This window comes from Mustela nivalis, assembly GCF_964662115.1.
Source record: "Mustela nivalis genome assembly, chromosome: 12".
Classification (NCBI taxonomy): Eukaryota; Metazoa; Chordata; class Mammalia; order Carnivora; family Mustelidae; genus Mustela; species Mustela nivalis.
Window position 1 is genome coordinate 6,727,856 of NC_139031.1, and position 23,463 is coordinate 6,751,318.

At 44.4% G+C, this 23,463-nt stretch overlaps 1 protein-coding gene across 4 annotated transcripts in view; it reads left to right on the top strand.

The window, feature by feature from the left end:
• The first annotated feature begins 11,690 nt into the window (after nt 1–11,690).
• The window catches only part of EZH2 (enhancer of zeste 2 polycomb repressive complex 2 subunit), an 88,963-nt gene continuing 77,190 nt past the window's right edge, over nt 11,691–23,463 (top strand). For 2 of the 4 annotated variants that reach the window (XM_082692211.1, XM_082692216.1), the window contains exon 1: nt 13,330–13,427. The gene's annotated coding sequence lies outside the window, so the exon portion shown is untranslated. Of the gene's footprint in view, nt 11,917–13,329; nt 13,428–23,463 lie in introns of those variants that run through there. The other 2 variants (XM_082692215.1, XM_082692210.1) reach the window with 2 other exon arrangements.

The window sequence follows — 23,463 nt, forward strand, 5'->3', positions numbered from 1 at the left end:
AGACGCAGTGGCACCGACACCCAGCCCTGGGTTAGCGCGACTCCTCTGTCACAGGGCCCGGCCGGCGGCAGGTCACGGCCAGCCTCAGGGCACTGTCCCTTCTTGCCAGTCCTCTCGTTTCTGTGGTGCTGCCGCGGGCAACACCGCTGACATTTTCTCCTCGACAGAGAAGACCGGGGCTCCCCGGGACCTTTCTGCCTCCAGCCAGAGAAGGAGCGAAGGCCCGAGCGAGGCCGACCCCCCCGGGGAAGACGGAAGGAGCCGCTGGTGTGGAAAGTCCAGGCAAGTGCGCGGACCCGCTGGACCCGCCGGTGTCACTGGGCCCTCGCCGCACGCCTTTACCACGGAGCGGGGGACGGCAGCTCGGAGGAAGGAGGAGAGTCCCCGCGGAACTGTGCATTTTGTCCCGCCCGGAGCCGTCTGAAGAGCAGAGCCGGGCTCCCTTCTCTCCCGCTGGCGAAGGGCATCAGGGAGCCGATTCGTGGAGAAGCTTCCACTCAGCCCACGAGGCGGCCCCAGCGCGGCCCGCTCCGGACGACCCGAGAGGTCTCACCTGGCGAATTCCAGCTGCTCCTTCACAAGTGACGTCCCGCTGGCTCCTGTGCCCGCCGCGCGAGGCAGGAGCGGCGGGCCCAGCGCCTGGCACCTGGCACTGCTCCCCATGCTGCGGGGCACCGGGACCCAGACCCAGGGCCAACCGCTGTCCTCGGTCCCCGGGGAGAGGCAGCTGGGATAGGACATCCTGCAAGGCCAAGGCGGGGCCGAGCCAGGGGTAGGGGTGACCCTCCCTTCAGGGCAGGCGTGCGCTCCTGCTGAGGTGTGGTACCATCTCTGCTTCCAGAACTGTTGGTCGCTCCCAGAACCCTTGTCACTGCCCGTCTGAGTCACGCCCTGGACCCGGTGGGAGGGCGGCTCTGTGTGCGTCGGGGTCAGCGGCAGGTGCTTCGCAGTGACAGCTGCCCTTGAGGCTGCCATGGAGGGGGGGGTGGCGGGTCGGGAAGTCCTCCCCCACCAGTCCAGAGGCTAGAAGCCACCGCGCTGGATGGGGGGAGCCAAGCATGAATAGCAGGTTTGTTAACAGTTACCAGTAGCTGCGGGTAAGGCAAAATCTGTTCGGTTCCACACGCACATTATTTCAGCTCCCTCTTCACGGCTGCGGCGCTCCCCCCCCCGCCAGGATCTTGGCTGCTGTCAGTGGAGGGACGGGAGAAAGATGGCTCATTGATCACCTTCTGTACCCAAGGCACCGGGAGACCCTGGGCCCACAAGACAGTTAAGACATTCTTTATCTCCCACAGATGCTCACAGCCTGGACAGGGACATGAACTATCAACTACTAATGACCTTGCGTAGGTCAAGTGCTATAAGAATGCATTTAGAAAGGGTTTAGGAACAGAGGGGAAGGAGCCCAGGAGTGTCCAGGAACAAAGAAATGGTCCCTGCACGCTCTTGACAGGCTTTCCACATTCGGAGCCCGGGATGATTGATATCATGCTCAGACTAGGTCGCAAACACTTCCTCATGCTATGACTCTTTAATTCTGATTCATATTCTCAGGTTTTGCAATGCTGGCAGAACATAGCGTCTAAAAGTGTATCTTAATCCCACATACCCAGATTTTTCCTCCTGATATATTATTAAAACGTTTTGTTTTGTTTTGTTTTTTACCGAGCGCATACTTGGTGTTACCATTAACTTGCGTTCTGTATGATGTGCCTTTCATTTCCAAAAGCAATTCATTCGTAGAGATGTTCCTGCAGATCATTAAGTCTGGTACTCTGGCACTGGGCATAATTGGAGGATGAATCCAATACTCATCTCCAACAAACAGTTCCTACACATAGCCATGCAACATTTGAGATCTCTTCCTATTTTCAAAGAAAAAGATATACAAGTATGGGATGTATACACATGTGTATATATCATGTACAGATATATGCATATATCATGTATGTACGATGTATACTCACCTTTTAAAAAATGTTAGTCTCAAATTTTTTTTTTCTATTAAATCAGGCAAGACTGAGCTCTTGGTAGACAAGCCCCGTGATTCAGCTTTGCCAGGGGGAGGTATTCTAGGGACTTTTATTTTATTTTATTACTTTTTTTCCTAGGGGCTTTTAAAAGTATGGAGACATCACCAGGATTAGTAAAAACAGCATCTTTAAAATCATGCAAACTGAAAGTACAAAAAAAGACCATTTTAGCTTTTGATGGTTTGATGAAACTTTCTATTCACTGGCTTAGTAATTCATAAGCATCAAAGTCAAGGAAATTGTGGTGACATAATTTGGCAGCCACGACTTCTGAGTCTCAGAAATGATCCGTTGAATTGAACGTAGTATTTCTTTTTAATTTGGAATGGGTAAAATATAGATTCGCGGTTTTAGCATAAGAATCAGTTTAATGACTGGAAAAAGACTTTGAGAAAATTTGCCCCAAACCCATCATTTAACAGATGAATACTATCAGAATACAGCTGGTTTATGACTGGAAACTCCTTGAACCCACCGTGGCTCACCTGCCTGATCTGTGAAATGAGAAACTGGGCTGTATAAACTCTTGTTCCCTACACTGCCAACATATTGTAGGAGTCTAGTAAATGGTTGTTGAATGAATGCACTTAATGCCCAGAGAGGCTGGTTGATTTGCATGAGATCACACAGCTAGTCAGGGACAGAGGCAACTCTTCTGACTCTCTGCCTTTGATAGTTACATAGAATAGGTTTAGAATATAGATCTTGACTTTTGTAAAAGTACATAGAGATTAATGAGGAATACACCGTAAGAGAGACATAACAAAATTCTACACTAGAACCAAGTCAAAATGTCAATTACATTTCAATTATCTGCATATCCACTTAAAAAAAAATTTTTTTATAAACATATAATGTATTTTTATCCCCAGGGGCACAGGTCTGTGAATTGTCAGTTTTACACACTTCACAGCACTCACCATAGCACATACCCTCCCCAATGTCCATAACCCCATCCCCCACTCCCAAACCCCCTCCCCCCAGCAACCCTCAGTTTGTTTTGTGAGATTAAGAGTCACTTATGGTTTGTCTCCCTCACAATCCCATCTTGGTTCATTCATTCTTCTCCTACCCCCTTCACCCCCCATGTTGCATCTCCACTTCCTCATATCGGGGAGATCATATGATAGTTGTCTTTCTCCAATTGACTTGTTTCGCTAAGCATGATACCCTCTAGTTCCATCCACATCGTTGCAAATGGTAAGATTTCATTTCTTTTGATGTCTGCATAGTATTCCATTGTATATATATACCACATCTTCTTTATCCATTCATCTGTTGATGGACATCTAGGTTATTTCCATAGTTTGGCTATTGTAGACATTGCTGCTATAAACATTGGGATGCACGTGCCCCTTCGGATCACTATGTTTGTATCTTTAGGGTAAATACCCAGTAGTGCAATTGCTGGGTCATAGGGTAGTTCTATTTTCAACATTTTGAGGAACCTCCAAGCTGTTTTCCAGAGTGGCTGCACCAGCTTGCATTCCCACCAACAGTGTAGGAGGGTTCCCCTTTCTCCACATCCTCACCAACATCTGTCATTTCCTGACTTGTTAGTTTTAGCCATTCTGACTGGTGTGAGGTGGTATCTCACTGTGGTTTTGATTTGTATTTCCCTGATGCCGAGTGATATGGAGCACTTTTTCATGTGTCTGTTGGGCATCTGGCTGTCTTCTTTGCAGAAATGTCTGTTCATGTCCTCTGCCCATTTCTTGATTGGATTATTTGTTCTTTGGGTATTGAGTTTGCTAAGTTCTTTATAGATTTTGGACACTAGCCCTTTATCTGATATGTCGTTTGCAAATATCTTTTCCCATTCTGTCAGTTGTCTTTTGATTTTGTTAACTGTTTCCTTTGCTGTACAAAAGCTTTTGATCTTGATGAAATCCCAACAGTTCATTTTTGCCCTGGCTTCCCTTGCCTTTCGCGATGTTCCTAGGAAGATGTTGCTGCAGCTGAGGTCGAAAAGGTTGCTGCCTGTATTCTCCTCAAGGATTTTGATGGATTCCTTTCTCACATTGAGGTCCTTCATCCATTTTGAGTCTATTTTTGTGTGTGGTGTAAGGAAATGGTCCAATTTCATTTTTCTGCATGTGGCTGTCCAATTTTCCCAACACCATTTATTGAAGAGGCTGTCTTTTTTCCATTGGACATTCTTTCCTGCTTTGTCTAAGATTAGTTGACCATAGAGTTGAGGGTCTATTTCTGGGCTCTCTATTCTGTTCCATTGATCTATGTGTCTATTTTTGTGCCAGTACCATGCTGTCTTGATGATGACAGCTTTGTAATAGAACTTGAAGTCTGGAATTGTGATGCCACCAACTTTGGCTTTCTTTTTCAATATTCCTTTGGCTATTCGAGGTCTTTTCTGGTTCCATATAAATTTTAGGGTTATTTGTTCCATTTCTTTGAAAAAAAAAAAAAAGGATGGTATTTTGATAGGAATTGCATTAAATATGTAGATTGCTTTAGGTAGCATAGACATTTTCACAATATTTGTTCTTCCAATCCAGGAGCATGGAACATTTTTCCATTTCTTTGTGTCTTTCTCAGTTTCTTTCATGAGTACTTTATAGTTTTCTGAGTATAGATTCTTAGCCTCTTTGGTTAGGTTTATTTCGTATCCACTTTTTTTAAAAAAATGATTTTATTTATTTATTTGACAGACAGAGATCACAAGTAGGCAGAGAGAGAGGGACGCAGGCTCCCTGCTGAGCAGAAAGCCTGAAGCGGGGCTCCATCCCAGGACCCTAAGATCGTGACCTGAGCCAAATGCAGAGGCTTAACCCACTGAGCCACTCTGGTGCCCCTGCATATCCACTTTTTAATCATAGGCTGGCGTCCCTTAGATGGCCAGCTTCTGTCCCTTGTGTACAAGGGTTGTGGGTTGAATTGTGGCTGTCCCCTACTCCCAAAATACATGCTGAAGTTCTAACCCTCGGTAGTTGGATTTGTGACCTTACTTGAAAATAAGATCTTTGCTGATATATCAAGTTAAGATGAGGTCTTTAGGGTGGGTCCAAAACCGGTATAACTGGTGTCTGCACAAGAGAGGGGAAATTAGCCAGAGATATCAGCAAAGGAGGCTGTGTGATACTGGAGGCAGAGATTGGAATTATGTTGCCATTAAGCCAAAGAACACCTGGAACTACCAGAAGCTGGGAGGGGCAAGGAAGGACCCTTCCCTAGAGGCTTCAGAGGGAGCACCTCCCTGCTTATGCCTTGATTTCAGACTTGTAGCATCCAGAACTATGAGAGAATGACCTTCTATTGTTTTAAGCCACCCAGTTTGTAGTACTGTGGTAGGGAAGCCCTAGGAAATGAACATACCCTTCATATTTCTTTGGGTTTACGGGGGCCCGGTTGGGTTCTTCTCTCTCAGGAATCTCAGATGGTGGCTGGGCCTGGAGTTATCTGCAGGCTCGGCTGGGTTGGATCTCCAAGATGGTGCATCTCCATAAGCACAGCTGATGCTGAGTTTGGTTGGGGACTCAGGTGGGTCCGTGAGCGGAAATACTAGCACGTGGCCTCTCCTTGTAGTGTGGGTTTCTCACAGCATGGTGGTGGCTCGAGGATGACCATTCCAAAGAGGCGGAAAGTAAAAACTGCTGAGCTAATAAGGCCTTGGCCAGAAATTGGAATGACATCTGTTCTGCTGCATTGTTAGTCACACATATCAAGGGGCTATAACTCAACTCAAAGCCAAATGTTAGTGACCGAGGGACAGTTCTTTGAGATGTTCTGAGCCATTGTACCCTGCTGGTAGTATCAATGAACAAGATTAGGTGGGAGGCTGGGGTGCCTGGATGGCTAAGTGGGTTAAGCAACTGCCTTCGACTCAGGTCATGATCTCAGGGTCCTGGGATCGAGCCCCACTTTGGGCTCCCTGTTCAGCGGAGAGCTTGCCTGCCCCCCTGCCGGCCTCTCTGCCTACTTGTGATCTCTCTCTGTCAAAAACATAAATAAAAATCTTAAAAAAAAAAAAAAAGATTAGGTTGGAGGAAACATTATTGCTTAGGATAGCAAATGCTACTCTGGGACCCAGAAGGGCTAATGAAGGGTACTAAAGGGTTCTTAGGGTTCTAAAGGTAAGGAGAGCTTCTTCAATCCATTGTCCCCCATGAGAAACTTTCTCACCACTGAGTCATACCTTGGGAGGCTGGAGGAGACAGTTCCTTTCTCCTTGCTTTTGAATCATTTATTGTAACGGTTATACCATGTTCAGTGAGTCCCTAGCTCATGAGGAGGGAGTCTCCATAAAGGCCTCACAAAATTCTTTGCTCAGTACACCTTTGTTAAATGCCTCCTAGGGGTCCCCATTGTGTTGCCTGCTGAGATAAGGAAATAAGAGGAATTTTAGAAGTTAAAATAAAAAATGCCCGTGACCTAGGGAGATACAGCCAGGAAGTGTCTTGTAACTTTCTCTTTCTTTCACCTTTCTGAGCTATAGAAGGGTAGCAGCTCTGGGTCTCCGAGCTGTCCTGGCCCTGTCTGTCTCTAGACATTTTTTTCTTTTCCCACAGAGTGGCTGCCCTGAGCTGCTGTCTGGGCCTGAGGAGACCCCCAGAGTCCACAGCACTGGGACAAACACATTTTAGTTATGTGAAATATATGTGAAATATGGTTCTTATGACCTGAGAGGTTAACACCTGGAAGGCTCACCTTCTGGGAGAGAGATCCCTGCTGTCCCTCTGGGGGAGGAGACCCAGAAACAGAATTCAAAATGGTTAGAAGAAATAGCTCTACCAAACATCTGGTGTGGACTGCACAAGGCTACTTTTGGGATCTTCACAGAAGGTGTTGCCTCTTGTGATGGGGATGATGGCCTTTATATGGCCCATACCCTTGAAGGATCCTTGGTGGCATCAGGGACCTCCAAAGGGAGGAGTGAGATGGGGGCTGGGGAGAGACTTGAGGCCCCTTATCCTTTTCAAAATAAAATTTCCGGGGGAGGGGACGGTGGGTCCCTGAGTGGCTCAGTCAGTTAAGCACCTGACTCTTGATTTCGGCTCAGGTCATGATCTCAAGGTTGTGAGTTTGAGCCCCATGTTGGGCTCCATGCTGGGCATGGAGCCTGCTTAATATTCTCTCTCTCTCCCTCCTCCTGCCTCTCTCCCCCTCTTAAAAAAAAATAATAAAATTTACATAGACTTTATTTTTAGAGCAGTTTTATGTTCACAGCAAAGTGGAAAGGAAGGTTCAGAGAGTCCCTATTTCCGCCTGCCCCCATATGCGCACAGCCTCCCACCATCAACATCCTCCTCCGGAGTGGGACATTGTTACAAACGGTGAACCTCCACAGACACAGCCTCATCACCTAGAGCCCATAGCCAGCACTGGGGTCCCCTCTTGGTGCGGACATTCTGTGGGTTTGACAAATTTACAGTGGTAGGTAGCCCCATTACGGTATCATAAACAGCTATTTCTCTACCTTAAAAATTCTCTGCTCCTCCTCCTCCTCATTCCTTCCTCCCTCTACTCCCCACAACCACTGATTTTCTTACTATCTCCACAGTTTTACCTTTCCCTTTATCCCTCTCAAACCAGAGCAGATCTGGGTCTTTTTTTTTTTTTTAAGTGTATTTATTATTTATTTAAGTGATCTCTGTGCTCAACATGGGGCTCAAACGCTTGACCCCTGACTCAGAGTCCCGCACTCTTCCAACTGAACGAACCAGGCACCCCAGGAGAGCCGATCTGTTTCATGTACTGGGTTTTTGTTTAAGGTTTCATTTCAAGACTAGATTATGCTGCTTAAACAGAAAAAAAAAAAAGCTTTTATGTTACTGGGCAGTGTCTTGATCTCCTTCCTTATTAGCTATGTGACCTTTGGCAAGTCACTTCACCTCTCTGAAACTCAACTTCTCATCCATAAAATGGGGCTAATGAGGGCTGTGTCCCATGAGTGCTAATGTGTCTGTGCAGTGCCGGGCACACAGTAGGGCCAACCAGGGGGAATGACCTCTTTCTGCATCTTATGCTCACTTTCCACATTTAGTTCCCAAGGTTTGCCAGTTTCGCCTCTCATCTCATTACACGCCCTTTCTAGCTTAGGCTTGATCAGGCTTGATCTGATTTAGGGTCTGAAGACAGTGACTGGGCCGCATAGTTCTGTAATGCAACGAAGCAGGGAGACGTTATTTATTTATTTATTTATTTTTATTTATTTATTTGTTTATTTGACAGAGAGAGATCACAAGCAGGCAGAGGCAGGCAGAGAGGAGGAAGCAGGCTCCCCGCCGAGCAGAGAGCCCGACGCGGGGCTCGATTCCAGGACCCTGAGATCATGACCCGAGCTAAAGGCAGCGGCTTAACCCACTGAGCCGCCCAGGCGCCCCGGGAGACGTTCTTTAGCAGTTTGGAGATGATCCCGGGCAGGAGCGGGGCAGGCTGTTTCCTAGCACAGTTCTCTGGGGCTCCCCGCCCCCAGCCCCCCAGGGCCCACTGACAAACCACTAGGAGACCTTGCAGTCCCTCTGAGTCCCGGGAGTTATCCCGGTGATAGCATTTAGAGCCCCACTTCCAAGTTATTTTCTTTCTTCCTTTTTAAAAGATTTTATTTATTTATTTGACAGACAGCACAAGCAGGGGGAGCAGGAGAGGGAGAAGCAGGCTTCCCGCTGAGCAGGGAGGCCCACAGGGGGCTCGATCCCAGGACCCTGGGATCATGACCTGAGCCTAAGGCAGAGGCACTTCCCCGACTGAGCCACCCAGGTGCCCCAAAGAAAATTTCTGAGGCGGAACCTCACCTCCCAGAATTGGTGATGTGTCACCACGTGGAACAGAGGACACAGGGAGATGCAGGCTTAGGGACTATGGTATGAGCCAGTTCAGTCTGTGGTCTTTGTGGGACCCACGAGTGTTGGCATCAATGTTGCCTCTAAGCTTCCGTGAGTCCCAGGTGGGCAGGTGGCTTTGATCCATCCCCAGCTGAATTCCCCAGGTCTGCTTCTCCCCGGTCTATACCCATTTCCTCTCATTTTCCATTTCTTGGGTAATACGCTCTCACTCATGTCCTATTTACAAGACAATTCTTGTATGAGCTTGCATCTAGCGTGATGTTTTTTTCTATGCAAGTGCTGAGCATTTACCTCTGAACTGTTGGCTTATCATTTAGGTAAGTTGATTCGTTCTTGGTGCTTGGATGCGTGTATGAATACATAGTACAAATATTATGAGAGAATTTACCTTACTAGCGATAAGATCATAGAATCCTTAGAGAGGGAAAATTACAGATCATATAATCCAATGCTCTCAAGATGTCAAGTAACATAACATGCATTAATTGAGCACCTTCTGTGTGTATATGCAGGCATACAGAAAGAGAGAGAGAATGAATGTAAAATGTTAACATTTGGAGACTCTCAGTGAAGAATGTATAAAGATACTTTGCACTATTTTTTTTAACTTCTAATTTTTTTTAATTAATTTTTCTAATTTTTTTGAATTAAAAATAAAAGAGGTAGGTGCCTCGGTGGCTCAGTCAGTTAAGCATCTGCCTTTGGCTCAGGTCATGATCCCAGGATCCTTGGATCGAGTCCCACATTGGCCTCCCTGCTCGCCGGGGAGTCTGTTTCTCCCTCTAACTGTGGCTCCCCCTGCTTGTGCTCTCTCTCTCTCTTTGGCCTGCACTCTCTCTCTCTTTCAAATAAATAAAATCTGTAAAAATAAATAAATAAAAAGTTAATACATGCAACTTTTCACCTTAAAGACTGAGAAGGGGTGTAGTGATGAGGTGTGTTAATGATAGGAAGCAGCAAACCTCAACAGTGTTTCTAAGAGATTGGTGATCGCACAGCCGGATTCTATATACTCAGCTCAACTTCTCAAACGTCTTGAGAAACAATCTTTTTGGTTTTTTTCCTAGATGCGTAGAGATATAGTTGAATAAATCAGGTCGGAAAATGAAAAGATTCTCTACTTGCTATTATAGTGGTTGTGAATTACATATAAATCTCAGCCCAGAGGGAATTAATTTGACTAACGTAGATGTAAAATAAAAATTGATAGGACTATAATCCCTTGGGGGAATCTGTATTTGTTCTGGATGTTCTTATCAAATGCTTTGGAGACACAGGATACAATATTATCGTTAAGATACGTGGTGGGCTTGGCAGAGGGTCAGATGGAGGAAAGATATGGCGGTCATGTGCTTGTCTTGCTGGAAGAAGCCTGATAAAAGCCTGAGATACCAACTAGAGGGCTTGGACTGCAGAACAGGGAACCTGACCCCGGGAGCCTCTTACAGATATGTTTACCCGGACTGAGACGCAGATGTGGCCAGAGCATGTGGTCCTGATTTGTATCAGGGAACTGAGGGCTTATGGTTGATCCCCTGCCTCAAAGGAAACAGGGAGCACCCCTAATTAGTTAAGGTCTTATTAAAGTCTAATAAGATCTGCTCTAAGGGGCAGACCCCACTAGGAAGACAGGGGAGGGCTGCTTATTCGAGTATTGAGTGAGTGCTTTCTGAATACGGGGCACAATGCCAAAAGGAATAACACAGAACAAGGGAAACAGGGCCTACACCACCAGTCCTTATGAACTGAGGACTGCTGACCAGGGAGTTTTTCAAAGAATTCAGTTTCCCTATCTTTAAAAGGGGAAAACCTACCTCCTTCACGTATGAAACCCAAAGATTAAATGAATTGATGTATGCAAAGTAAGAAGAAAACCCCTGGCAGGTGTCAGGCACTCTATAGCTCCTGGTTTCCCTCCCTCTTTTCTTTGTGGCAAGAGCCTGAGTCGTCCTGGGTTACTCTGGTCTATCACCAGGACAGTTCCATGGTCCCAATCTAGACCTTCTTGTCTTAACCTAAATGTCCTAAGGATGGCTGAACTTGCCCTCCTGGTGCCCCCGGCCCCACACCAAGACTGCTCACTGGAGGGCAAACATTTATTTGGTTTGGAAGTCCATGGAGTTTTAAAATGTGCGTATATCAGGGCTGCAACAGCGGCTTCGATTTGTAGGTTTCACCATGGTTGTGTTACCAGGTGGTGTTCGGGTTTATTAACTTTATATGCATTGGAGTCTTTGAAATTGTTGGTTCATGTGTATGGGAATAAATTTTCATGAAATGAACTACAAGCTCTGTTATACAGGACATCTTTAATACAAGAGTAAAATAGCTTTTAAATTACTAGAATGGCAGGTTTTCTGCTATAAATTTGTAGAGAGGAAGGAGGAGAAGGGAAAGAAAGCACAGACGGAACAAAAAGAAAAAAAAGAAGAGAAAGTGGATGTGAAATCACTGTGCTTTCGGTTATGTTCGGGGAGAAATATTCCCCCTGGAGCCCAGACCTTTCTCCACCCTGCAAAGCCCTGACGAGGTTGCGTTATTTATGCTTAGGAGAAAGTCGGGATGGCAAACCAAGTTCCTCCTGAGCATAAATAAGCCTTGGGAGCTGAAGCCGAGCTAGAAGCTAAATGATAAGGGGCCGAAGGATGGCTGTGATTGAAGGCAGCCTCCAACAGGCATCGGCTTCAGATAACCGGGCTCGGACAGGGAGGAAATAGGATCTCACAGTCTCTGGGCTGGCTGCAAGGAGAGCCCAGAGCCTCCCTGGATGGAGCCGAGGCTCCTCGGGCTGAGCTGTGGACCTGGGGGAGGAGTTGATGACCCCTCCCGCCCTGTGGTTCGTGCTGAGATCACATTGACAGTTGTCTGCCCGAGAGGAAGGCCACTCAGACTGCTCTTTCCTCTGTCAAGCGAATTTCTCCATCTGCCCTGGGCCACAGCTCGATGGGGGATATTTCATAATCGTGTACAGGATGATTCTAGGTCTTCACAAAATCAAAACTCAGGCACAGTACAGGATCCCACGGAGACCAAGGGGAGGAGCCCTGGAGAAGGTCTGCTGGTAGAGAGGAAATGTGGTAAGTTGAACCAGAAGCTCCATTTTTTTTTTTTAAACAAGCATAAAGCTGTACATGATGCTGCTTTACTGGACTGACAAAGAAGGAAATGAAATTGAAAAGCAAGCTCTTTTAATCTAGGCGGAAAAAAAGAATTTTATTTACATTTGCCCCCCCTTCCCCCAATTTTCTGTCTATTCCTTTCCTCTACTTTTTTCCCTGCCTAAGAATGAATTCTGAATCATCGTTCTGTTAGCACTAGGAATCTGTCTAACAGTATTTCTAGGTGCGATGGCGGAGTGAGGACACGGATTCTGCCAGCCGTGCTTACAAATCACTGCCCTTATTTCACAATCAAAGCGTTCCCGGTAATCTGTTTCTGCAGAGGAGCAGGTGTGATTGAGGACGTCGTTGGCAATCCCTGATTTTACTTGTTGGAACAGGGAGTGAAGACTTAACAACCGATTCCAGAACTTTGTATTTTCACAAGAGTTTGCGCGTCTGAAAGCAACCGCATATTAGTTAATAACTTAACATCATGCCCTCTCCTTTGCTGACCCAAATGAGATTATTACCAGATTGTCTCGGATTACAGATTCTCAACGGTGGGAGCCGGGCTCGTGCAGTTTCCCGTGTCTGATAGTCTGGAATGACTGCGCTTTGAAATAGGGAACTCAGGTTTTAACTTTTGGTCTCTTCATTTTTGACATAATGAACCATGAAAATCTCATTTTTCTTGCTATGCTATTTTAGATGTTAAGTTTCCTCTGTTGCAAACTCAGGTACGGAGCAATGCCACGAAGTTCAGAGTCAGCAAGCAGTAGACCCTACTCACAACTATCCTTGAAACAGCAGAGCAGAAGCTGGGGACTGTGGGGCACCAGGCTGTGTTTACAAGACTGAGCTGACCTTGATTGGATTTCTTAACTTAGTCACCCAGGGAGGGGTTTCAGGGACTCTAGGCACTCCCTGGGATGCTGTGTTTGGACATTTTGGGGGTAGAGCACTTTATGCTACTTACTCAGATGCCCAAAGCAGTTTACGTTGCCCAGGCTGGGGAAAAAAAAAAAAAAAGGTAAAAGGGTAAAAGCACATTTCCAGGTTTTATTTATTTTTCTGCCTCCAGCAGGTTGAGAAGACAAGGTACATGAGGGCAGCTAAGGCAACGTGCAAATGCTGTTTACCCGGATCCACTTCCTCCCTTCTTTCTGCTAACAGAACCCAGATTTTGCTCACAGTGACAGTGTGCCCAGCCTGAGAGGATGATTCATCAAGTTTCAAAACTGATCATGACAATCTCATCCTCTCTCACTAGACAGTCAGTTGCCCAGTTTCCCTCTCAGTGAGTAGTGTTGGGGGCACGCGTTCCATTTCTTGCCAATGAGATGCAAGGGGGAGTATTCAGAGAAACTTCTAGGGAGTTTTTGGTTTCTTGAGACAGTAGTGGAAGACTCAGTTGTGGCTGCTCCCTCATCCTGCCTGGAATTTGCGTGTGATACTTGGAACAGCAGCAGCCATCTTGCAACCATGAGGTGACATGCACGGGGTGGGGGTGGGTGGTGGTGTTAGGCAAAGTGGAAGGACAGAAAGACTGAGTTCTTAATGACATTGCTAAACTGGCAGACTTGTCCCAATAGGAACTGTCCCTGAGTCTCCTGTTAGGTCAACAATAGATGTTTTTATGGCTTAGTGGAGGGTTTCTGCTTCTTGCAGCCAAAATGTACGTTTGTGGATTCAGTGAATAATCTCTTCAGCTTCAAATACAGTCAACTGATTCTGTCTTTTCAGAACATACCCAAAGCATCTAGTAGTCTTCTGAACCAAATAGTATTGTTTCTGATAAAAAGGTTAGCAGAGGGGCACCTGGGTGGCTCAGTGTGTTAAGCTTCTGCCTTCCACTTAGGTCATGATCTCAGGGTCCCGGGATCCAGCTCCGCATCGGGCTCTCTGCTTGGTGGGGAGCCTGCTTCCCTCCCCTCTCTCTGCCTGCCTCTCTGCCTACTTGTGATCTCTCTCTCTCTGTCAAATAAATAAATAAAATCTTTAAAAAAAAAGGTTAGTGGATTTTACCTCACTTTTGGTTAATAATACTTAATTAAACCAATGAATAGAAATAATTATAGGCAAAGAGATATAGTTAATTAATGTAATTAATTAATTTTAAGTTTAAGTGCTTTTCTGCTCTAGACATTACTATCCCGATAAATTTTTGTGCTATTTCATCCCATTGCTTAAACATACTGACATAAAACACGAACCCACTCATTAAAATTTAGATTTTTGTTTTTTCACCTGTTATTTGTACTCTAATAAAGCCATTTTGACGTGTAACTCACTTGGAAAATTTGAGGAAGGAGAAAGCATATTCTCCTCCAGTAAATTTTGTCACATGTATTTATTTCTATGCTATTTATACAAACCCATCTATTACTTCATCCCTATCTGTATCTGTGGATTTTTGTGGATTTTTGGTTTTTTATAAAGCTTTGTCTCGAGTACATCAGAGGCAAAAGGACTGGAAGTTTATCAGTTAGCTCTGGCTGTGTAACAAAGTCCTTCAAAACTCAGTGGTTTAAACAGCAATGATGTTACCCTTCCTGTGTCTGCAGCTTGGTAGGTCCAGCTTGTGCCTGACTGGGTTTGGCTCCAAGCTCAAGGCTGGATCTGCGTCTGCTCCACATTTCTTGGACCGGCGGGCTGGCTGGGACATGTTTTTCCCATGGCAATGACACGGTGCCAGATGCTAGAAGGCGAGCCCAAATACACATTGCAAGCCTTTGCTTGTATCACATCCACAAACATGTCGTCGGCCAAACTGAGTCACAGGGCCAAACCCAACATCCACGGTGTAGGAAGGGGACGTGAGTGCTGGGCTGCATCGTCACGGGGCAAAGTGCGCAGCAGGACAGGGCAGAGAAGAGCTGGGGAAAACAAAGCTGCCCTGTAGGGCAAGGGAGTTGGTGACAGGAACAGCCTCTGATGTTGTTCTGCACGGTTCCTAGAACCCGAGAGGACAGGATAGAGAATTAAAGGAATTATCTTAGGCAACAGAGATGCCCAGCACTCCTGGTGTGGGAGATAGCATTGCTCATATGGAACATGATTTAAGCTATGCTTATAAAAACGATCTCGACAGTGCTTTTGAAAAGATCACCATCCCCCATTGTCCTAGTCCTACACCTGTCCAGAGCTAGCCTTGTGTTTCTGTGGAAAGAAATGTTATTTTATCATCATTATTATTGTCATTGTACTATGGGATTATTGAGAGTTTGTATTTAGAAGATCCCTAATGTGCTAATGACACGTATTTCTTTCTTTTTTTTTTTAAGGTTTTATTTATTTGACAGAGAACGAGATCACAAGTAGGTAGAGAGGCAGGCAGAGAGAGGGGGGGAAGCAGGCTCTCCGCTGAGCAGAGAGGCCAATGCCGGGCTCAATTCCAGGACCCTGAGATCATGACCTGAGCCGAAGGCAGAGGCTTCAACCCACTGAGCCACCCAGGCACCCATGACCTGTATTTCTAGCAACAGTAGCTAAAACAATAGCCACATTCTTCACGTACATTCTTTTGTTTAAGTCTTCGCCACAACCTTATGAAGTGGCAATTGTTTATTCTTTCCATTTCACAGAGAAGGAAGTTGAGTCCTGGGGTAGATAACCTGCTAAGAGCGCAGCTCCCAGGGCCAGCCCTTGAACCTGGTCAGGCTCCGTTAGCGCTCACGTGCTTAGCAGGACACACATGGCTGCTCCTTGCACGTCTCATGCCCTTGTTCTAGCCCAGGCTGGCATGCGAAGCCGCAGCAGCCAAACTGATATCGTGAAACATAATGTTGTGAAATAAAACAAATTATGCATCTGTACTGCATTTTTGTGTGTTGTCATATAGCAAATTGCCTGTCAAAATTGCTTCTGAGCATTATATCCTGAGGATTTGGGTTGATTGCTAGCGAAAGAATGCATTGTACAAAACAAATGTGAATTTTGCAATGCTCTCTCTGAGCTCTCTCATTTACTGGGGCCGTGATTGTCACTGGCCTCATTGGCTTTTCAAAGCAGTGTGGCCTGGGCCAGCCTTGCTCCCAGTGGCCTGGCAGCCTCAAGTCTTGTGCCCAGTTCACCTGCTGCCTCCCTGCACGGTGGGTCCCAGCCCCAGCATCCCTTGCTCCCCTGTGGACCGCTGAGGAGCGTGCGGCCGGTCTTCACGCCCCTTCGCTGCTTAAAAGACTTTTTCATTTTTGGTCTCCTTGATTCTCTGTTATGTTCTGCATCCTTTTCTGAAGCCCAGTGTTCGCTCAGCACACGGAGCAACATTTGAAGAGTGTTTCCAGAATTCAGATCCTCAAAAAGCCTCTTTCTGGATCGGATTTTGCTGTTCCATTTTCAAACTCATCCTTTGTTCATTGATCTGAACAAAATGAGTCTCTGGACTTTGAAATGATTTCAACAGTCATTTGAGTGGTCGTCCTTTTCTTATAGCTTTGTTCTAAGCTATACATCCCTTTAAAAGGGTGTTCTTAAAAAAAAAAAATACTTGTGGTATAAACGGGGAATAGTCAAGCACACCCTTGAAGCCCCAAAATGTTTTCACATGACCCACAAGTCAATAGTTATTCCTTCAACCAGTATGTATTTTTGCTTCTTCAACAAGAATGGGATAATTTGGGGGCACTTGGATGACTCAGATAGTAGGGTGTCTGCCTTGGGCTCAAGTCGTGATCTCCAGGTCCTGGGACGGTGCCCCGCATCGGGCTCCCAGCTCAGTGGGGAGTCTGCTTCTTCCTCTGTCTCTCCCCCTGCTTGGGCTCTCCTATTTCTCTCTCTCTCTATATGAATAAATAAAAAAATCTAAAAAAAAAAAAAAGAATGGCATGATTTGGGGGTACTTTGGGGATGACTAATGGAAATGGGAGGGTGATTGAGTTCCCTAGGAGGTGTGAGATTCAAATTATTTTTATTTATTTAAGTTTTTAAAGTTTTATTTTTAAGTAATCTCTACATCCAACATGGGGCTCAACGTCACAACGGTGTGCCGGTGTCCCCTCATTGGCGGACAGGGCGGCTTCCTTCGACACCAGCTCTGCCATCCTACCGTCCAGAGGAAGAGGTTTGTCACCATTTAGGAGATTGGGTTCATGAAGGCCATTTCAAAAGAAGGTTTTCAAAGAGAATTTGGACACTTGCTGGAATAAATGATTCCTTCTCCAAGTGGACCGCTAGGTGGTTGAGAGCATAGAAATTCTGGTGTATTTATTCAAAGACTCATATGGTTATTTTGTTGGACTTTCTGGTGACTGATATACTTAGTGACTTCTGGGAACTGACTATCGTTTTGATGACATGTCACGTCAGGGGACAGATATCTGACTTATTTGGAGAAATCCAAACCTAGAGACTAAAGGAGATTATGGTTAGATTAGAGCAGGAGGTGGAGAATGACCCCATTATGAAGGAGAGTCCAAGTTGGAAAGAGAAGCCTGCTGTCCCCGTCTGACAAAGGGCAGTAATGGGACAGCCTGTGCTGTTTGTGTCCAGGGTGTAGCTTGCGAGACCAGTGGTGTGCACAGGAGAAGCAAGAGTCCCAGAACAGGACTTCCAAAGGCCCAGCCCTGGCCCAGGGCTTCTTTTGCCAACCAGCCTTGCAATATTCTTTTCACAGTGGATTTGCAAATAAGTTCTCTGAAAACCGAGCCAACTAAAGAAGACGTGGGTTTGGCTCTGGAGTTTGTGACTGTAATAGAGTAATTCTACCAAGGAGACTACATTTCTTTGTAGCAACTTTAAAATCTTTACCTAGAAAAGAAAGTAAAAATGCAATTTGTTCTATTTTTTTTAAAAATATTTTCTTTATTGTTTTGACAGAGAGAGAGAGTATGAGTGGCGGAGAGTTAGACAGAGGGAGAAGCATACTCCTTGCTGAGCTGGGAGCCCAATGCAGGATTCGATTCCAGGACCCTGAGATCATGACCTGAGCCAAAGGCAGATGCTTAATGAACTGAGCCACCCGGGCGCCCCGCTATTTGTTCTAAAATGCCCACTAGCAGGGGATAAGTTGAGTAACTATAGCATGTCTATAATATAGAATGTTAATCAGGCATTAAAAGTCATGTTTTTGGCAAAGCTATGCTATGTATTGTCTTCTATGTATGTATATTATATGTAAAATGTCTAAAACTCATATGGGAACCACAAATATCACATTCAAACCAACGCGTTACTTCTGAAGAGAGAGAAGGGAACATGGGGTTGAGGAGTGTGCAAATGGAGTTTATTAATCTGTCATGTTTATTTCTTCAGCTGGGCGGTGGGTCCATGGGTGTTCACCATATGAGCTTCTATATTTTGATATGCTTGAATTATTTCATAATTTAAAAATCATGGGGCGCCTGGGTGGCTCAGTGGTTTGGGCTGCTGCCTTCGGCTCGGGTCATGATCTCAGGGTCCTGGGATCGAGTCCCGCATCGGGCTCTCTGCTCAGCAGGGAGCCTGCTTCCCTCTCTCTCTCTCTGCCTGCCTCTCTGTCTGCTGTGATCTCTCTCTGTCAAATAAATAAATAAAATCTTAAAAAAAAAATAATTTAAAAATCATGTTTCCAAACTCTAACCACATGATACTGTCATGATAAAATATTAAATGAAGAATAAATTAGGATTTAGAATATATATGCAGTATGATCTCAATTTTGTTTTAAAAAATATATATACAGATATATGTATATCTGTATATATACTCATATATATGAATAGAAAAAAGTACAAGAGGCTATCTCTGGTGATTTTTATCTTCTTAATTATGTTTTGACATCATCTAAATGTTTAATGATCATATATTATCATCTAAGAAATGGTATTTTAAAATAATTAATAGGGTCTCTGAGAATGAAGAAGTAAATTATACAGTTTCACTTTCTAAAGTATGTACATATAAGACAGGGCACCTGCGGCTTAGTTGGAAGAGCCGGCAACCCTTGATCTTGAGGCTGTGAGTTCGAGCTCCTTGTTGGGTGTAGAGATTACTTAATAAAAAAATCTTAGGGGCACCTGGGTGGCTCAGTCGGTTAAGTGTCTGCCTTCGGCTCAAAAATAAATAAATAAAATTTGAAAATTTGGTAAAAAATTAAATAAAATTAAAAATGATGTAAGTAATACATGAATGCATTCTTTTTTTTTATTTTAAAGATTTAATTTATTTATTTATTTATTTATTTATTTATTTATTTGACAGAGATCACAAGTAGGCAGAGAGGCAGGCAGAGAGAGAGGAGGAGGAAGCAGACTCTCCACTGAGCAGAGAGCCCGATTTGGGGCTCGATCCCAGGACCCTGAGATCATGACCTGAGCCGAAGGTAGAAGTTTTAATCCTCTGAGCCACCCAGGTGCCCTGAATGCATTCTTTTTTTAAAAATATTTTATTTATTTAAGAGAGAGAGAGCAAGAGCCGGGGGAGAGGAAAAAGGAGGGACAGACTTCCCGCTGAACAGGGAGCCCAATGTGTGGGGCTGGATCCCAGGACCATGAGATCACTGCCTGAGCTGAAACCAAGAGCCAACTGAGCCACCCAGGAGCCTGTTGGGAGATTCTTAAATATCAGTGTATGTTGGTTGACGTCATGTTTTTAATACAAAAACTTTTAAAATAAACTTGATCTAATTCACTTAATCTCATTCATTTCAATAATGGCACAGTATATATATAAAGGCTGTATCACCATTCATTTAACTCTATCCTTAACGATGGATATTAAGCTGTTTGCTAATTTTTTTCTATTATAAACAGTGTTTCAGTGACTATCCTTACCTTTATGTGCGTACACAAGAATTTTTGTGGGAAAGATTCCTGCATGGAGTGTCTAGGTCAGAGGTCCCAGATTTATTCATTAATGAGAGAAACTGCCACACTGCCTTCCTCAGAGATTGGTCACTTAACATTCCCAGCAGAAATGAGTCTAATTTCCTCAGATTCTTGTATTTCAACGAGTGTTGTATTTTGAAAAACACAAATTTATCAAGAACGTTTGGCTGATTTCTTGAATGAGTGTGTATTCCTTTTATAATAAGAAAAAAAAAGTTTTGAAATCAAATCAGGGCTCTTGGCTGGCTCAGTCAGAAGAGGGGGTGACTCTTGATCTTGGGGTTGTGAGTTCAAGCCCCATGTCAAGTGCGGAGATGACTTAAAAACATCATAAAAATTTAAATCAAAAAGTTGCTTTTCAAGACTAGAAGCAAATGTACTGAAATGGTGAAAGTCATTCTCTTTGGAAGAGAGGCTATGGGAAATTTTCATTTCATTTAATAATCCAAAGCAAAAAAGATAGTTAATTAAAACAAGAATGTTGACATTCACACATAAATGTTACAATACAGTAGCTTTCTACTGGATAGAATTCTATTCTATAAAATTGGTTCGTTTATACTGCAAAGCAGTGTTGGCTGGGGCGTTTGGTATACAAAAACAGTTATTGGGAATAGACATTAGAGTGGATTCTTTAAAAAAAAAAACATTATTAAAGCACATACAATTATTGTGGTCTGAAAGTAGTAATGATTTCACATCTTTGAAAAAATTGAGTAATCTCATTTTCTGCTAGAATCCAGCCTATGTTACAAGGACTTTGGTTTACAAAATAATATGATTGTTGAGAAATACTAACATTATAGGGGAAGTGAATGTCTTTTTACTGAGAAGTTTTCTGCCAGAGTGTGTTGACTGTTATCTGCATTTGTAACATACACTGAGTCATTGATCATTCTTTTAAGATTATCCTAGGATGATCATGGTATGAAAGTATTCAAAAAGTGACTTATAGGTCTATTTCCAGTGCAATGTTCTTTTTTTTTTTTTTAGATTTTATTTATTTATTTGACAGAGAGAGGTGGAACGTCTGGCAGAGGGCAAAGCAGGCAGTGGGACAAGCAGGCAGAGGGAGAAGCGGACTCCCCACCGAACAGGGAGCCCCCCACAGGGCTTGATCCCAGGACTCTAGTTCATAACCTGGGAGGAAAGCAGTCGCTGAACCGACTGAGCCAGCCAGGTGCCCCATAAAACGGCTGCTGCTTAAACATATGGTTCCCGGCTGACATTTCCTCACTGCTACGGTTTTTTTCTTCCCAAAAGATTATACATCACGTCGATAAATTTCATCAGTGGGAAAATATTTTCTCCTCAAGTTAGAAATGAATTTCTGCAGTTGGAAACATTCCTTATATTAAAAATATCCAATTGGAGCACGTTCTTCTTTTAATGGTAGGAATGAGTCTTGAGCCAACAGTCAGAACACCGCCACTGTCTGCAGTTGCAAAGCTACGTGACAACAGACTGTCCTGCAACTTGTCTAAAACCAAAGTCCGTCCAGCCTGGTGTCCTCTTCCGGCGAAGGGCGGTGGCCCTCTGCCCACTGGTCCCCAGGTGCGGGAGGACACAGGGTGGTAGAGGGAACCTTTCAGCTCAGACTCACTGTGGACGTTCACCAGTATGAGGAGAGCACTGGCCTGGACCTGGGACAGCAGGACAGGACTTGGGACCCTGGGATCACACCCTGAGCCTGAGGCAGATGCCCAACCGACTGAGCCACCCAGGTGTCCAAGTTTTTAAAGATTTTTAAAAATTTATTTATTTGAGAGAGAGGGAGAGAGAGAGAGAGGAGGAGGAGCAGAGGGAGAGGGAAAAGCAGCCTCTGTGCTGAGCGGAGCTCAACCTCATGACCCTGAGATCATGACCTGAGCCAAAACCAAGAGTCTAACACTTAACTGGCTGAGCCACCCAGGCGCCCCTCTTCTTGCTTTCTTGAGAAATACTTCTCCAAGCATTAAGTAAATGTCTTTTGAGTGAATAAACGATCATGTATGGCTTAGACGTTTAAACATTTATGCTAACATTTTAAATCGACTCTTTTATGTTTGTCTAATTATACTGTATTTTGGGGTAATGAGTTCCTTAAGCTTGTTACTTACCAAATGAAGTAATTCTTAATTGTTTTCAATATACATTGTAGAGAATGCAAGCAGTACTTCTTAATGGAGACATCTTGGGATTCATTGAAGAACAAAACAAAACCAAACCTGGGTTCACTTTATCCAGATCGCATGTTTTCAGAGAGTTTGAACTCCTGATTCGCTTCTCAGCCTTCATGTCTCCAGCCTGAAGAGTTCAGATCTCTTGTCTGTATTTGGCGGTGTCTCTTCTCTTTTCCTCACTAGGCTCTGTCTCCCTCTCACTCTCTCTTAATCCTTCCAGGTGTGGTGATGAAAACGCTTCCTGATTTTCCTTTTTTTTTTTTTTTTAATTTTTAAATTTTTAATTTTTTATAAACATATATTATTAGCCCCAGGGGTACAGGTCTGTGAGCTGCCAGGCTTACACACTTCACAGCACTCACCATAGCACATACCCTCCCCAATGTCCATCACCCCACCCCCTTCTCCCTAACGCTGTCCCCCTAGCAACCCTTGGTTTGTTTTGTGAAATTAAGAGTCTGTTATGGTTTGTCTCCCTCCTGATCCCATCTTGTTTCATTTTTCCCTTCCTACCCCACAAACCCCCCTACTTTGCCTCTCAACTTCCTCATATCAGGGAGATCATATATGATAATTGTTTTTCTCCAATTGACTTATTTCATTCAGCGTAATATCCTCTAGTTCCATCCACGTCGTCGCAAATGGCAAGATTTCATTTCTTTTGAGGACGCTGCATTTTCTTTTGTGGACACCTCAGAGATTTTTGGTTTTGCTTTTAAGGATTTTTTTGTGTTTGGCTTTGGGAACAGCCCTACACAAAATTCCATACTGCCTGAGTATTTCTTAGAGCCAAGAGATGATACAATATGCCACCAAATTAGGGAAAACCACATAGAAAAGGTTCTATATTTCTTCAGCTCCTGGGTCAGATCTGTGAAAAGGAGGCATAGATTCAGGGGATTTTAGAACAAAAAATATTTCATATAACTCGTTCACTCATTCTTTTGTTCACTGATTCACTAATTCATACAGTCCCTCATCCAGTCCATCGTTACCAGGCACAGCCCGTACACAAGACACAGCACGAAGTACAGCGAAGTCCACAGAGACGAATGTAAGAGGTCCCCTGTCGTTAATAAGTAGAACACTATCTGGAATTGAATTTGAACTAGTATGTAACTGGTAGTGAGATATTTGAACCACCTAAAAGAAGGATAAAGAGTTTGTGATAAGAGTTTATATTCTTGGGGGCGTTTGGGTGGTTCAGTGTGTTAAGCCTCTGCCTTCAGCTCAGGTCATGATCTCAGGGTCCTGGAATCCAGCCTCGCATCGGGCTCTCTGCTCAGCGGGGAGCCTGCTTCCCCCTCTCTCTGTCTGCCTCTCTGCCTACTTGTGATCTCTCTCTCTGTCAAATAAATAAATAAAATTTTTAAAAAATCTTTAAAAAAGTTTATATTCTTGAGTTATGCAAAGATATCTCTAAACAGACTTTCATCTCACAGATTGTATTGGGCTTTGCTTGTAAGTTTGATGGTGAGACAACTACTGTTTTGTTGCCTTTTAGGCTCTAAGACCTCACTTTCAAACAACTGCCTTTCCAACTGCCTTTCCTGAGGCTT